Below are 17,386 nucleotides of genomic sequence, written 5' to 3'. Positions count from 1 at the left end.
CGATGACGAGGATATAGCCTGTCCGATAGTTTCCATGGGAGGGGCCGTTAGAGGCGCCTCGGCTGGGGCAGGCTGGACCGGGGACTGGCGGTCCTGCGGCCTCGAGGGCTCGCGGAGAGGTGACTCCGGGGGGCGACTGATCGTCGCTTCGGGAACTCTGCGCTCCGCGGCAACGTCTCTTGGGGGAAGCGGAATGACTTGCGCTTCATGGTGACCCCAGGGCACCCAGAAGCCCCACTGCTGAGCCCCTTGAGGGTGGTCGCGTGGGGTTGGTGGCAAGGAGCCGGTGCCGTCCGCGCCAGAGGCGACAGATGCCGGGCGAGACGGCCAGGGCGGGGCGGAGCCCGAAATCGAGGCCCGTGGGATATCACCAGGCGGTATGGAGGCCCGATGTCCGTCCGTCCGGTACCGAGAGGGTGACCGCGACCATCGGTCCCCGCGGTGCCGGGAGCTCGACCGGTGCCGGGAGCTCGACCGGGAGCCGGACCTGCGGTGCCGGGAGCGGCTGCGGGAGTTCCGGTGCCGGGAACGGTGCCGAGACGGGGACCTCCGGCGGTGTCGACGCGACGGCGATCGAGACCTGGACCGGTGCCGGGAGTGCGACCGGTACCGAGATGACGATCGGTACCGGGACTGCGACCGGCGGCGAGATGGCGATCGGTACCGCGACGGAGAGCGGTGCCGAGATCTTGAGCGGCTAGACGGTGACCGGCGTCGGTTCCTGGAGCCTGAGCGGGACCGAGAGCGTCGATCGTGCCGGCGGTCCGTGGATGGCGGTCGGACCATCATCGCCGGTTTTCCTGCCGACGGGACAGCCCGCACCGGCGGCGCCGGGGGCCGGAGGCTCGGTGCCTCTACGAGCTGTATCAGCTCACGCGCGGAGGAGTACGTCTCCGGCGTCGTCGGTAGCCTTGGCTCAACACCGGACGGTGCCGGGGAGCGTGGCGGTGCCGGACTCGACGGCTCTTGCAGAGTCAACGGCACGGTGTCTGCCCTGCGCACAGTCACCACTGTGGGCGCAGGCGGCACGAGCACTTTAGCTGAGTCTGCAGCGCGGGACTTAGCTACTGCTTTAGCGAGCTTGCGCTTTCTCGTCGGCGAAAGTGAGCGGTGCCGGGTCTTCGGCGCCGGAGGCGGAGCCTGCGGGGCCTCGGTACCGGAGCGGGCTGGTGCCGCTGGTGCGCTCTGCACCGAAGAGGTTCTCGGCGCCGGCGCCGCTGGTGCCGAAGGTTGGAGCGACGCCTCCATAAGGATCTGCTTAAGCCTGTAGTCCCGTTCTTTGCGTGTCCGCGGCTTAAAAGCAGAACAGATAACGCACTTGTCGGTGCGATGTCCTTCTCCGAGGCAACGGAGGCAAGCGTCGTGTGGATCGCCAATTGGCATCGGCCTTTGGCACACAGCGCAGGGCTTGAAGCCCGGTGCCCTGGGCATGAGCCCGCACCGGGAAGGGAAAAGGGGGGGAAACCCCCCTTAACCGTTTACTAAAACCTAGAACAACTACACTATAACAACTATAATAACTCTAATCACTAACTAAACAACTAACTATATATATACAAGATAGGAGAGCTAGGGCAGTGGAGGCCAACGAGCACTCCACAGTTCCGACCGGCCGTCACGGGCGGTAAGAAGGAACTGAGGAGCGGACGGGCCGGCTGGGGTATATATTTAGCGCCATAGCGGCGCCACTCCAGGGGGCGCCAGCCGGCCCGCCGGAGTTGCTAGGGAAAAAAGTTCCGGAGAAGCCGTGCACGCGCGGCGCGCACACCTAACTGGAATGGATTGGAGCAACACATCTCGAAGAACACCAGTTACTACAGGTGAGTAACCGTCTTTTTCTAATCAGAGAACCTGTCAGAAGAGGCAGTTAAGAGATGTTGAAAAAGACATAGATGCACGTTTATTTTGATGGTACTTATATCTGTTGGAGAGGAGAAACAGATTTGAAGTGGGAGGTGGGGAAATGCCTTCCAGTCCCATAAATCTCCGCACTCCCCTACGCATGTTAGGAAGCCAGCAAACCACAATCAATGCACAAACTATCAACCTAATATCAATTCCATAAAGGGATGCACCCAAGAATGCCATTCAAACACTCTGAAATCAATGGGGAGAAGGAATGTTAAGGGGCAAACCACTTAGAGGACTTGGCAGTGTCCAAATCTTCCCCTGCACTTCTTCTCACCAGTCAGTCAGTGATCTAAATCCTGCTCCCCTTTCCCTTCAGGTCCCACTACAGCACGAGCCCCAAGGAAGCAAGGAGTCACATTACGTGACACACAGACTAGCCTCCCACCCCACCCGCTAAAACCCCACCACAACGGCATCTTCAATATGAGACTCCCTAGCGCAGGAGTAGGCAACCTATGGCACGTGTGCCGAAGGCGGGGCACAAGCTGATTTTCAGTGGCACTCACACTGCCCGGGTCCTGGCCACCAGTCTGGGGGGCTCTGCATTTTAATTTAATTTTAAATGAAGCTTCTTAAACTTTTTAAAAACCTTATTTACTTTACATACAACAATAGTTTAGTTATATATTATAGACTTATGGAAAGAGACCTTCTAAAAACGTTAAAATGTATGACTGGCACACGAAACCTTAAATCAGAATGAATAAATGAAGACTCGGCACAGCACCTCTGAAAGGTTGCCGATCCCTGCCTAGTGCTTCAGCACAGCAGCCTCATTAAATGGAGAAAAGTACTCTTTCCACTATGGACAATGTTAAGCAGTTTATCTAGCCCCAGGGAATGCCAAAGTAGAGGCCCTGTTAGCTTGGCAGTGCTCTCATTAGAAGAGTATAGACATCACTGACCTTATTGTAACTTGCAAAATAATGATAAAATTGATAGATTTCTTTGGATTTTTCAGGATGAAAAGTGCAACATAAAGTAAGAGAGGCGGAGGATTGATAAAAGGACCTGGGAGTCACAAAACTTGGCTTCTATTCCCATGTCTGCTACTGATTCGGTTGTGTGACCTTGGGCAAGTCACTTAACTTCTCTCTGCCTCCGTTTTCTTTCTATTAAATGGGAATACTGATATCTACCCACCTTCATAAAGCATTTTAAGATCTTCAGATGGAAAACATTACATAAATCTTAAACCCAAGATTTGCAAAACTGGGTGCCTTCATTTTAGGCTCCTAAATCATATTTAAGCAACTAAATAAATAGCCTAATTTTCAAAGTTGCTGAGCACCTGCAACAACCTTTGGAATCAATGAGTCAGCTTTAGGCTTTAGATACTGTGGTGAGAGTTGCTATATAAGTATCAAGATGAAGAAAAGTTGGAAAATTTTTGCCTAAATATTTATTATTATTTCACATTGGTAGTGGATTAATGAGTGATCATCTGAAAACGAAGTACATTGATGAGTTAGGATCTTGGGCAAAACCCAAGTAAGTAAAAACATACTAAGTAAAAACAGCAAAAAAAAAACAGTAAAGCGAATGAAGCAATGGCTAGATTTGTGTGCCAAAAGAATGGTGGAGGAGATTAAGTGGCAGTAGGAAGGTTGGTTTAAAATAATCTTAAAGGAAGCGGACATGTTAGGCTGGATGGCCTTTTGCTGTTTTTATTAGTAAATAAATTAGTTTATATCAATCTCATGTATAACTATGTATGGTAAAAATATTTCAATTTATTAATTTAGAAGAGCGACCTAATTCAAATATTGAAGGCATTTTGGTATTGTAAATAATAAACTTCAGGGTATTCTATACACCGGGGTGGGCAAACTATGGCCCAGGGTCCGCATCTGGTCCTTCAGACGATTTAATCCGGCCCTCGAGTTCCTGCCAGGGAATGGGGTCGGGGGCTTGCTCCGCGTGGCTCCCGGAAGCAGCGAGATGTTCCAGCTCCGGCTCCTATGCATAGGAGCGGCCAGGGTGCTCCGCACGGTGCCCCCGCCCTAAGCACCGCTCCTGCAGCTCCCATTGTCCAGTAAACGGGGCCAATGGGAGCTGCAGGGGCAGCGCCTGTGGATGCAGCAGCATGCAGAGCCGCCTGGCCACACCTCTGCGTAGGAGCCAGAGGGGGGGACATGCCACTGCTTCCAGGAGCTGCTTGAGGTAAGCGCTGCTGGAGCCTGCACCCCTGACCCCATCCCACGCCCCAACTCCTTGCCCCATCCCTGATCTCCCTTCTGCCCTCCGAACCCCTCGGTGCCACCTCCTGCACCCCAGAGCCCACACCCTCAGCCCAGAGCCCCCTCCCACACTCTGAACTCCTCATTTCTGGCCCCACCCCAGAGCCCTCACCCCTAGCCGGAGACCTCACCCCTTCCTGCACCCAACCCCCAATTTTGTGAGCATTTATGGGCCACCATACAATTTCCCTACCCAGATGTGGCCCTCGCAATAAAAAGTTTGCCCACTCCTGCTATACATGGTAGATGGGCATGCAATGCTAGTTACAATCTTGCGTTTATATTGGATCAACCTCTAACTCCTTGCTATGTAATACATTTCTTGTCAAGTTCTAGTTTGCATATAGGACTGTGATACTGAAGGACTTCTTTTGTGTGTGGGGATGGGGCTGGGAGCGGGAGGAGGTAAAATTCTCCACCTTTTAATGTGAAAGTGTTGTACTTATCTGAAATATATAAATGACAAATCCCTAAAAGCAGCATAAACACCATACATTGGGTGCCCTTAAAAACTTCCACCAGTTAGAAAGATTCTACTGGTTCTAACAGAATTCCTCATTTTAAAAATAGGGAATATCTCTGGAACTAATAGACTCAACCCAGTGGAACCTGAAATGTGCCCACTCTGCTTTTTAGCACGGTTGTTACATTTGCTGGCCAACTACAAGATAGTTGGATAGGTATGAACTGTACAGGGCACAGATCATTCACAGTGGTATGGAATTTTGCCCAGGACCAGATGTTAGACAATTAATTTTATTAAATTATTACATTGTACCTTTAGTCAGTCTGAATTAATGACCCCAAAAATAAAGCACTTGCTATTTAAGCAATTACTGTCATGATGGAAGGTAGATAAACAATTGGGGACAACCAGCCATCACTAATTCCACTGCTTTCCCTGTCCTTTGACACACAAGTTGGCCATCCAGTTTGCCTAACCCTCTGGCTTGCTCTGATCTTGCCATAAAATAGAAAATGGGAGCAGTTTTTCATGGTACTTTGAAACTAAATCCTTAGTATCCCCACTTGGAAAATGGAATTAATGACACTGGCCTGCTTTGTAAAGCGCTTCGAGATGTACTGATGAAAAGTGTGGTGGTGGTGGTGGCATTATTAATAATGTATAATTAATATAATAAAGCCTGAGCCTAGCCATGTTTAAAATGCAAGTTCTGGGGTCACTGGCATTTAGCCTACTGGCTATATTGTTTTCCCTGTCACAGTACACTAGATAGCGAGTGCATGGTCATAATATATTTGCTCCCTAAATTTGGGGAATGCTATTTTTCTCTTAATCTGAACCATGTAAAGTGCACCAATGTGTGTGTCACAAGTGGATGCAATGATGACGATACACTATGCTAAACCAAAATATCTGTCATTGCATTTGAGAAAGAAAATGTATTAATTGTTTCTCTATGATACAGTATCCATAATTCATAGACTTCAGAGACTCGGTTGCCTGAAAATGTGCCATCAAACATGAGTGTAATTTCTGGCACTTGTGTATGAGCAATTTGCTGCTTAGTTTAGAAATTAGGTGTATGTGAATCTTCATCCAATGAGTGAATTCATTTTCTGTTGTTAATGCTTCAGTTCATATATGTGTGGTTAATTAGGTTACTTCTTGGAGCTTAGCTTTCAAACGTGTTCCCCTCTCATACTAAAAAGAAGCGCTCTAATTTTATTATAAATGACGGCATTTCATTTTAATTTTCTATCATCTTAATACACTTTGGGAATCCTAATTCACCTTGGGAATTTGCTGCCCAAGGGAGGAGATGGAGTCTTACAAACAGGAAACGTCCCATTTCTTGTATTCATTTTACTGCTATTCTCAAAATAACAAAGAATGTTCACCAGTGCAGCTGAAACAATACTCTAGCCAGAGTCTGAAGTAGCATGTGTGGAATCCCATTAATCGCTAATTAACTTTACTCCATCTAGGCATGTAATCCCATTTTCAGTGGAACCAAAGTGAAGAGCAATCCCAAAATGTCTCCCATGTTATAGGTCTTCCAGCTTACTTAAAACAGAACAAAAACAAGCCTTTTGCTCTTTATGCTATATTGTTCCTGTATTTAAATACTGTGCACAGTTAGTCCCTTGTAACACTCACTGGTACATGGACAGTGTGTCTACCCTTATCGCAGCTTTTTGGGAAATATCAAAATGCTTTTATCAAAACGCTTTATTTTGATAAGGTCAAAGCACTTCATTTCGACTTCATTATTTCAGTGTTTTATAAAGTATAATAAAAGTTGAAACAATAAAGATGAAATACAGGACTTTGACCATGTCAAAATAAAGCTCTTTAACAATTTTTCATTGAAAATGTTGACAAAATCGATACATTCCTCTGACACATTTTGATTTTGTGTCAGCATTTTCTGACAGAAAACTGTTCATTCAGAAAATTTTCAACCAGCTGTAAAAAAATACTCTTTTTAATGCTCTCAGTTCAGATGTCCCAACAAAATGTTGAAATATTTCCACATCTCCAGTAAATAAAAATTCATTAGTTCTATATTCCTGTTGTTTACACAGATATGCTTGGCTAACTTAGTCGGTATCATAACCCTACTGTAAATACAAACTCTACACGAGTAAATACACAGATTAACCTTTTCTAGACACTACTTGTTGTTTAAAAACAGCAGTAACATTCCAACGCATTTAAGCACGTGCAGCGACTTGTTACTGGACTTCCTCACTGACTATGCTGTCCATCCGCTGACACTAAGTGAATACTTAACCACGTTTATCCTTCAGTACTGCAGCCATGGCAAAATGGATGCCAAGCCCAAAGCTGTATTTCACACCAGTGAATCTGGCTGCTTAGTGGATTCCTGACTAATACCTTTGAAGAAGTTTGTTTTTTCTGGCCACATAAGTCGTTTGTGTAGAAATATCTGTATTGTAAATACAAGCTTAGCCTGCTGATTACAATGCTACGTGTACTGTGAATATAGTTCAGTGCCGTTTTGTCGTGAGCTGCATGGGCAGAGGCTGTGTGTGTATATAAACAGGCCTTTTTAAAGGACGGGGGTACCCTTTTGGTATTTGATGTGAAATGTGCTTGTTGGCTTTCGTGCAGTCTACATGTGTTTTTATGGTTCCTTCCAGGAATCCCTTTACCCACCACTGAAATGCAGCCTCCTCTTGCATGTTAACACAGCAGCTATTTAACAACACCGCAAAAAGCAGAGCTAGCCCTAGAAACGAGTCTGCTCTTTCAGCAGTACTCACTGACCTTTTAGCCTTTCCATGAGCCCTCTTCCAGCGTGCAAGCCCTCCCAGCTAAACTCAGTGATAGTCCGCCGAGTGTGCCAGCTACAAAATCCATCCGGAGCCCAGTATGCTATCACTTCGTCCCATGGAGAAGTCTGCAGAAGTCTTCCTGAGGCCTTTGTACATCTTACAGAGCAGGCCTTTCTTGACATGTTAGATCAGAAAGTGAAGGATGCCATATCCAATTGATACTACAGGAACAGAATGGAATTAACCAGATTGGAATTTGGCCAGGATATCAACATTAACAGCCTGTGCTTGCGAAAGTGCTATGGCATCTTTAATGACTAACCAGAATGTTCCTGACCTTGCTTTTTCATAGTATTTGAAAGACCCCACCTCCAGCAACACAGCACTCCATAGCACCATGCCAGGGCATTGGTGGAGCTTTGTACATTCGGTGCTTACAAGTTTCCTCTGGAAATCAAAATTAAACCCTGCAGTTTTTTCTTTGATTTCCACTTTAAGTGTACACCAGTGTAAACCATTTATTTTAGAGTGTCTTTTGCAGACAGTGTACTGGAGACTTAAGCTCTTTATTTACTGTATCTGGAAGCCGTAGTAAGCTAAGACTTCTACACTATTTCACATTTATTTATCTGAGCCATAGCTTAGGATCAGGTGGCAGTTAAGTCACCTAAGGTTATTCAAATGCATCTAAAATGTTGCTTAATAATTCAGAACCAGTTTGCTCTGTTTAGAGTGTTAAGATTGTTTAAATCCTTTTAATTAGCCAATTCCAACAGCAGTTTGAAGAAATGGGGGTGGGGGAAAATCTGTTTCGCCTAAAAGCTAAAATAGATTGAATCTAACCCACACTGTACAGTGCATCCAGCAAGACAGGTGCTGATCAGGATTTCAGTAGGTGTAGGGTCCGGCTGTTCCTGATCATTGCATAGGTGTATAAGGTAGGGGAGGGATCATCACCCTCCCTATGTACCTTATGTCCTCTCCAAGGGCCAGGCATGAGCACAGTCCCTGGGGGCCCCCAGGAGCCATGTCCCCTAGTGCCTGTTGTAGTGGAAGCCATCCCAAAGGAGGCAGGGCCATACCTCTCCCTGCACCAGTCAGTATTTCTGGCCAGCTGCATAGACTTCCTATGGGATGGTGTAACCTGCACCCCTCCACTGTGAGCTGGGTGCTCCGGAAGAGTTTATGTGGCATTGTCAGTTCCAGAGCTACTCCAGCCTAGGGTGACCAGATGTCCCGATTTTATAGGGGCAGTCCTGATATTTGAGGCTTTGTCTTATATAGACTCCTATTCCCCACCACCCCCGTCCCAATTTTTGGCATTTGCTGTCTGGTCACCCTACTCCTGCCTTCAAGGAATAGCTTAGCCATTAGCTCTTTAGATAGTGTGCAATCCTCAAAAAGACCTAGGTCCAGGAACAGCTTTAGGATTTAGCTTCCTTTCTCCTCCCCTCACCTTGCTGGAAGGCTAGGAAAAGATGAGCAGGGTGCAGAAAAGAAATGCTCTCAGCCATACGTGGAAGGACTCGTACTATACTGTGCTCATATCCAGTAGCACTCTGGTACTGACCAGCTCTGTAGAAGCTTCAGTGAGGCCTGCCTGCCAGCTCAACTGGTTACAGAGCTACTGCAGCACCTTTGGCTGTTTTAATGGAGATGGGATTCCGAGTGTAAAAAGTTGAAGTGTCAGCTCAAATCAAATGTTACTTCACTGAGATGATGCTCATTTCACTGGATAATAGCTAGGATTGGGATTCTTCACTGCACTACGAAATTACAGTGTGCCTGCTACTGTCACTGGAGATCATGCTCTAGTATCGAGGGGTTAAGCCATTAAAATGAAACAATTGAGACATAAAGAAACCTAACAAATAGGTTTGAGCCCAGTATTTGATCTCTCTCAGGTGTAGGCAACCTATGGCACGTGTGCCGAAGGTGGCACGCGAGCTGATTTTCACTGGCACTCACACTGCCCGGGTCCTGGCCACCGGTCCGGGGAGCTCTGCATTTTAATTTAATTTTAAATGAAGCTTCTTAAACATTTTTAAAACCTTATTTTCTTTTCATACAACAATAGTTTAGTTATATATTATAGACTTATAGAAAGAGACCTTCTAAAAATGTTAAAATGCATTACTGGCACACAAAACCTTAAATTTGAGTGAATAAATGAAGATTCGGCACAGCACTGCTGAAAGGTTGCCGACCCCTGATCTATCTTGAAGTTATCTGATGAGCCACATCTTCTGGATTTCAAATATATTTTTAAGTTCACATTACTCCATTGCAGAATTTTAGAAGCTAGGTATGTAAATAAACCTTGCACTAAATCTGTAGTCCTAGTTAACTAACCAAGTGTTTGCAGAACTGTGCTACTATAAGTCATAGTCCTGGAGCACGAACAAGTCGTTAAAATAAACCTCAAAAGTTGTCTTTATTTTAAGCTCTAGGACATAAATCAGTGTTTTCGCAGTACAAAAGGACAAAATCAGCTAGTGAAATAAATGTTTTTCTCGAGTTTTAAGAGGCTCCTACAACTCTTTCATTTTATTGCATGGTTAATGATGCATTTCCTCTTTGTCATGATTTCTGCAAGTGGAGAAAAAATGTAATTTGATCCATGTAATCTCTTCAGTAGGTTTTCATCATTCATATTTCTTATGTAAAATGGGCTAGCCACTCGAGTGCATACCTCAGGTCCTGGGCGGGACTGTGCTCAGGGCAGCTAGCCAGTCCCACCACCAGTGCCACGGTGGATGTGCTGCTATTTTTAGCAAGCTGGCTTGATCAGAGCTGTATGCATACATCCACCCAAGCTGGAAATTACACCTCTAGCTTGAATGTAGACGTACCTTAAGACACTTTTTATTTTTCAACCTGTGGTTCACACTTAACATTCATTCTATACATTTTTGCACACAGGAAAAAAATGTTGTATCAAAACACCCATAAAGAGCCTTGGTAACATTAAGACATTAAAAATGCATTATCTGGTTACTAGATCATGAAATGATCTCCTGCTGTTTTGATAACTGGATAAGCAAATACATCAAACTAAATTGCAAAAGCAGTCCTATGTACGTTATTGATTCTATCTATTGGTCATGTTTTTATACAGTGCTCATCACTCTCCTGTCTGAGACCATCCTTTGAACTTGTATTAAAAACCCTTTTGGATTTTTGTTCTATACAATCATAATTAAATGCATATATATCCCATTACAGACTAGTACTTTCTCACCAATCTACATCTAGTAGTCTATGCAGAAGCACTGTATTTTGCTAAGAGTGTCATCTGGTGGAGCTCTCATAGTGCTTGCGAGTCTTGATTGGATGGTCATCAGGTTTGTTTAGCTCCTGGTGGAAACTTCTGTGACACAGGGGAGTTCTCGCTCTTTCTTTCCCCTCCCCGCTCCTGAAAGGAAATGTTATTGCTGAGAATTCGAATTTGGTCAAAATAAAAGTATTGGAGCAGTGCAGAGATGGTATTCAGCATCCAGAGAGGGATGGTATAGCACACATTGAGCTTCAGCATCCCCTGGTGACTGGTGCAGAGCAACATTCCTGTCTTTCTAATGACTACCTGCCTTTCTAGTTGCAATGGGGTAGTGGGGGATGCTGGCTGCTGCCAATGGGGAGGAGAGGTAATGAGCTTATGTGAAGAAAAGGTTGGCATATATTGAAGCATTAGGGAACAACCTGTTTTTTATTCCCTTGGCCCCTCCTTCAGAAGGATGGGTGAAATCCTTAAAACCCTGTACAGGCGAGTCTCATCTTACTCGCATTTAGCATGCGCGAATTCAGCTTTGTGCAGCAAAAACAAAAAACAAAAAAAGAGAAAAATAAAAATTTAAATGCTGTACCTATAGTGCGGGCAATTCCGCCCGCCATTACACTCAATGTAATTTTGACTATACGCAATTTTCGCTTTACGCGCCGACAGCGGAACGTAACCCCGGCGTAAGTCATTGTCTTAGGGAGGTCCAACAAGATATGGGAAGTTTTATGACCTCCTGTCCTTCCCACACAAAAAGGGCAGTAATTAAAATTCACTGGGGGGTCTAACTTAACCTGTAAAAGCAAGGAAATATTATTATTTATTACATTATTACCCAAAATTACCCTTCCCCTAAAGATCTTACAATCTAAGAGAACCAACAGATACAACATGCAAGCAAATTAGTCAAGATGGTGATTGGCCACATCTCGAAAGCTCCTTTGAATGTTTGTTTGGTTTATTATAGGTGGGGCTGGTAGCACCACCTAATGCTAAGGTTGTCCAACCAGTTTTCAGATGCTTATAACTTTACTAATCTTTTGACTGCTCACACTGAAATTTTCCGTGCCGGGCGTCTGTCTCAGGCAGAAATTTTCAGCCAAACGGTTCAACTCTTTACAAGAGCAAGGCTAAGGAAAATACATAGTTTTGCACGTTAAAAATTTCTGGTGACCTTTTCTTTGAAAAGCTCTAGTACCTACATGCTGTGGACTTGAAATTTGGCAGGGCGGTAGCCTTTGTGTCAGAGATGTACATTTCTTTTGCTGTCCCTGCAAAAATCTGCCCAAATTTGACCAAGTTATAAGTCTTTGAACAATTGCAGTTTACATGTGCTCAATAGAGATTTGTTTGAACTGTAGTACGATTCCAAGATTGTCACTCTGTCCGTGTGTCACTCTGAAGCCTAGAATGTCTGTTGAGTCAGTGTGAAGCAACAGAAACAGCTACAAGCATGGCTGAGACTGCTTTTTCTTCAGAATATCACCAGGTTCAATCAGCACTAGGATCTGTCACTGTCAAATTTTTAACCTTAGCCTTTTGACTTTACACCCATGAGCTGTACAGATATAGTTAGGCATATATCTATGCCATGCAAAGAGTCCTAGACCATTGTGATATCAGAAGTAACTCAACAAATCACCACCCTTACTCTACAGCTAATTTACATGCATCAATTTCATTAGTTGTGAGGGAGACTGTACAGATGGTGGATTACTTGGCCCAGCTGTTTTATTATTAAACCCCCTGAAGGTTCCATCTGCACTGTGTATGCTCCAGCCTGGGAAGAGCAGGACTTCCCCTGCAGTTGCTGCTGTGGGCCAGCCCAGGTCTAAGCACCTAACCCACATCTACACTACCAGCTAAATCAGCACTGCTGCAATTGATGCAGCAGTGTCGATTTAGTGGGTCTGTTGAAGACACGTTAAGTCGACGGGAGAGTGCTCTCCTGTTGACGTCTGTACTCCACCTCCTCGAGAGACAGAAGCTATGTTGACGGGAGAGCGTCTCCCATCAACATAGCTTGGTGCAGACACCCGTGTAAATCGACCTAAATTACATCGACTTCAGTTACGTAATTTACATAACTGAACTAGCATAATTTAGGTTGATTTACAGCATTAGTGTACACCAGCCCTGAGAGCAGTCTTTCCTCTCTTCTCAGTGACACCCCTGGCAGTATAGAGGAGGGAGCTGCCCAATTCTAATGCAGAGGGGACAAAGGCGGTACCTGCTTGGGGGATTAGATTGGGGAAAGGAGTATGGGGAGAGGAAGGAAGAACGGGGCTGGAGGTTGCCAGGTTGGGGAGAGGGAAGCTAGGACTGGCAGTTCGGTTGGGAGGCTGGGTAAGACAGAGACTGGGGGGTGGAGGGCAATTGGCTGGGCCAGGAGACTGGAGGCTAGGGATGGAAATGGGGGAAGCAGAAGCCAGTAGTTGAGGGAAAGGTGGAGATCAGATGAGGAGAAACTGGGACTGGCTGGATGAAGAGACTGGGACAAGAAGCTGCGGGGAAGGGGGTGGGGGGAAATATACTGAGTGAGGTGCCCAGGGAGAGGAATTGGGACTTGAAGCCAGTGGGGATGGAAAATCAGGGTTCTGGGGTGACTGGAGACCAGACTCCATGAGAATGGAGACACAAAATAGATGAGGATCTGGGTAGAACTGGGACTGGCTGGGCAAGGGCACTGGTGACAAGGAGCTGGTGGGGACTGGGAGTGGGATGGAGAATCCCAAGATATGAGATTAGGACTTGCTGAACAAGGAGACTGAGAATGACTGGGACAAGAGCCAGCTGTGGAAGAGAGACTTGATTGGGACTGGGACATTGAGGAGATGAGGCAGAAAGAGTCATACTTGGGGAGAATGGGCAGAAGAGTCTGCCCACTAGAGCATGCTCCTTCCTTCCCTGTATCCAACCTTGCTTCTTATCCAAATCCATCTGTAGACTGAGTGCCATGGCAGTGGCATAATGCACACTCATCTCTCCGCACCTCCAGCCCCCTCCAAACATTCAAGGTGAAGATATTCGCTCTCTGACCTCTAGTGATAAGGATTCAAAATCTGGCTCATTAAATGCCATCAGATCAATAGGCTGGTTTCTGTCATTTATAATTGTAATATATGTTGTTGTTAGTCACAACCATGGACAAAACACTACCCATATCTCACCATGTACAGTATCACTTGGATCATTCTTACTGTACATTATACTTTTATGCAAGATTAAACACTATACAAGATTAAACACTACATACTATAATTCTCACTACGTGTAGTCCAACTGAAATCATTGGTGCAAGAATTCCATTCAGTGCAGTACAAGAATTCCATTCAGTTCAGTGTAATAGGTCATCATAAAAGAAAGAGTCATACTCTGTGAATCTGCTTCCTAAACTTCTCCCAGAACTTTGTGCCGTCTGTAACACACACAGGCTAATAGTTCGTTCTAACTATTCTGCAACAATCTACACAATGTAATGATGTAATAAAGGGCAGGAGGGTATGATCTAGAAGTTAGAGCAAGGGCAAGGGAGCCAGTACTCCTGAGCAGACCTGGGTGAAATATTTCAGGTGAATATTTTATTCAACAAAAAATGCCGTTTCAGTCGACCCAAAACTATTTGTGAATTTGACGTGAATAGTTTCAACTATTCACAAAACAGCCAGAAGAGGTAGTGTCAGAAGAGGAGGTGCTGCTGCTGCCCCCTGGCACTTCCCCAATCAGCTTTAGACCAGTGATTAAGGCACTCACCTGGGATGACCCAGGTTCAAATCCTTGCTCTGGAACTGACCTGAAACAGGCCTTTTCTATTTGCCAAAACTTCTGAAAAAATTCAGATTCATTTCAACTCAGACCAATTATATTTTCCCCCCAGAACTGCCACAGAACTGAAAACTCAGTTATTCACCCAGCACTACTCCTGGGTTCTGTTCCCAACTCTGCTGCTGACTCACTGTGTATCCTTTGCCAAGTGACATAATCTCTCTCTGCTACAGTTTACCCATCTGTCAAGTAAGGATAATACCTAATTCACAACAGCCGTTTTAATGTTTGTAAAGTGCCTTTAGATCCTTGGGTAAAAGTTACGATGTAAATGCAAACTCTTATTATTAACATGTTTAATTTGCTCTGTCCAAAGTTGTTGAAAGCCACATATGTTGCAGTGGAACTATGCTGTAAAAATGAGATATAGCAATACACGATTGCATAAAAAGATAAAACTTGCTGATGCCATTTGGATATGTTTGGTTTTATTTTTTTTTAAATACTAAAAGATCTAAGGACATCAAACACTCTGAGCAGGTCTAACACTGTTTTGCAGTGCAGTAGAACCTCAGACTTATGAACACCTTGGGAATGGAGGTTCTTCGTAACTCTGAAATGTTCATAACTCTGAACAAAATGTTATGGTGGTTCTTTCAAAAGTTTACAACTGAACATTGACTTAATACAGTTTTGAAACTTTACTCTGAAGAAGAAAAATGCTGTTTTCCCTTTATTTTTGTAGTAGTTTAACACAGTACTGTATGGTATTTGCCTTTTTTTGGTCTGTTGCTGCCTGATTGCATAAAGGTTTGTGGTTGACTGGTCAGTTTGTAACTCTGGTGTGCGTAACCCTGAGGTTATACTGTATTGCTAACTCCAGCTGTTAAAAAGTCATGAGCCAGGTCCCAAAAACTCATGAGATTTGTTCAAAAATCAAGACCCGTTTAAAAATAATAAATATGTGGTTCCTTTTATTTGGATTCTGGTGTTGCAGCGGTTAGGGTTTACATGTTCAACATTTTCTCTGCAACTACAAGGGCTAGAAACTTCCTTTTTTTTTAAATAAAATTGAAAGTGAGATTTTCAAGTAATCATATGGCACCAGCAGCTGAGGCTGAAAGAAAAGTCCCAAATATCACAAGACTCGCTATAAAATTGAAAAACCGAACAACACTGGGTTTTGGTTTATTGTTGTTTTTGTGTTGTGCTCTTGTGCTCTGTTGGTGTGCTCAGCTTTGTATAAAAGACAGAGGAGGATGTGGTCTCTGCCTCACTTATCTTACAATCTAGACAGACAGGTAGTAATATGTCAGGCACATATGGCCTGGAGAAACAGGATCTATGGTTAGATTCTCAGCTGGTGTAAATTGTCATAGCTCCACTGAAGTCAGTTTTTACCAGAAAGCTATATGGATTTTTGGGGGGGGGAGGGGATTAGGAGTGTGGGGGTCGGGTTATAGCATATCTTTCTTGGATATGTTAATATTGGTTATTGGATTAAATATACATCTTTGAAGAAGTGTGTTGGATCTAAAATTTTGTTTTTAGAAGTATCCAGAAGTTGGGTACATATAGGTATAGTAGCTCAGTGACTCACTGTTTCTGGATTAAAGCTTTTTATTGTGAACAAGATGTGTAATGTTTTATTTGCCACGTTTTGCTAACTATGATATAATATTGTTCCTTATTTGTTAACATGACAGGTGTCTTTCATTCAAATTAAAAGTATTTTCAGGCGAATTCAGCTAAACCAGATCTAATTGCATTTATTTCTATAAAAGTACACACACTTTATTTGTGCCCACAGTTGAACCTATTATCCAGATAACCCTTTTACACACAGAGATTATTATTTTAACAGGTAGAAAGGAGTCACTGTATTTGTTTGTGTGTCAGAGTGAAAATATAGTTTTGTAAACAGATTTAGTCCTTTACCAGGTGTGCATTTAAGTAATTTTCACTGCATTTATACTTAGGGGGATTAGGAAAGAGAGTAAAAGAACTCTTTGTGCATTTAATTCATGAAATGTATTCATGCGTGTGTAAGTAGAAGAGAGATTTGTGCTACTCAAGAATCGGATCCTTGTCCTAGGGTGTAGAGGGAGGTGAAGGGTGTGATATTTGCTGCTCAAGTACGTGTTATAATAATTGTATATTCAGTTCATTATTTTTAAATGACCTTCCTGGGCATTAAGCCATTTTTTTTTCTTATCTCTTCCCTGCAGGGTTAGGGTGGGTAAGAAACCATACCTTGTAAACAGTAAAATTGCAGCTGTACAGGATGTGAATGTGTAGGAGCAGTACACGTAGGTCAGTTCAGGTGAGCATGCCAATGCTGCAGAAAATGAGTTTGGAAGGAAAAACTTTTTTTTGCTATAAAAAGATATTAAAATGTATAGAATATAAAACACACCAAGGAAAGTTATTTCCATAGAATATCATAAGCTTGAGCACTTTACTGAGCGCACGTTATTGTACTTTAAGATGTACTTCGAGCTCCTGAACATCCAGTGCTGCTCCCATCACCTTCTCTCATTTTATTTGGCATCCCAATGAACATTAAGCCATTGGCATCGTGTCAGACATGGAACCCTGATAGAGCATGAAGTCAGCTGACAGGGCCTTTTATATGATATATAAAAGGTTGCTCTTGTTTTATATCCCTTGAAATATAGAATAATTAAAACTTTGCAAAACCACTAAGTTATTTAAAAAGACATTTACCTGACTTCTACATTGGGCCAACTCTATCCCCAATCTGCCTTTGTAACCATGGAATAAGTGGGGCATCATTTGAGTGTGAGCTAGTGACTGGTGTGGAACTAGATTTCACGGGATCTGAGAATAAAAAGAAAAAAGCAAGTCTTAAACAAATGTACTGAATGCCTCATTTGAGGGGAATTTTGTAAACAGTTAGGCACTTCCG

The 17,386-nt window shown here is 44.0% G+C and overlaps 1 protein-coding gene and 1 long non-coding RNA gene across 4 annotated transcripts in view; one reads left to right on the top strand and one right to left on the bottom strand.

Moving 5' to 3' along the window:
• The window catches only part of FAF1 (Fas associated factor 1), a 306,114-nt gene that overhangs the window by 283,163 nt on the left and 5,565 nt on the right, over nucleotides 1-17,386 (top strand). The gene's annotated exons all lie outside the window — the stretch shown is intronic.
• LOC123375844 overlaps nucleotides 1-17,386 on the bottom strand; it is a 37,623-nt gene that overhangs the window by 16,719 nt on the left and 3,518 nt on the right. For 2 of the 3 annotated variants that reach the window (XR_006581591.1, XR_006581590.1), the window contains exons 2-3: nucleotides 17,185-17,298; nucleotides 10,657-10,830 (exon numbers count right to left, since the gene is read on the bottom strand). This is a non-coding gene — a long non-coding RNA (uncharacterized LOC123375844). Of the gene's footprint in view, nucleotides 1-10,418; nucleotides 10,831-17,184; nucleotides 17,299-17,386 lie in introns of those variants that run through there. The other variant, XR_006581589.1, reaches the window with a different exon arrangement.

The sequence above is a fragment of the Mauremys mutica genome, chromosome 8, assembly GCF_020497125.1.
Source record: "Mauremys mutica isolate MM-2020 ecotype Southern chromosome 8, ASM2049712v1, whole genome shotgun sequence".
NCBI classification, from domain to species: domain Eukaryota; kingdom Metazoa; phylum Chordata; order Testudines; family Geoemydidae; genus Mauremys; species Mauremys mutica.
Note: the sequence above shows the minus strand (reverse complement) of the source record. Positions and strands in the feature narration are given on the sequence as shown.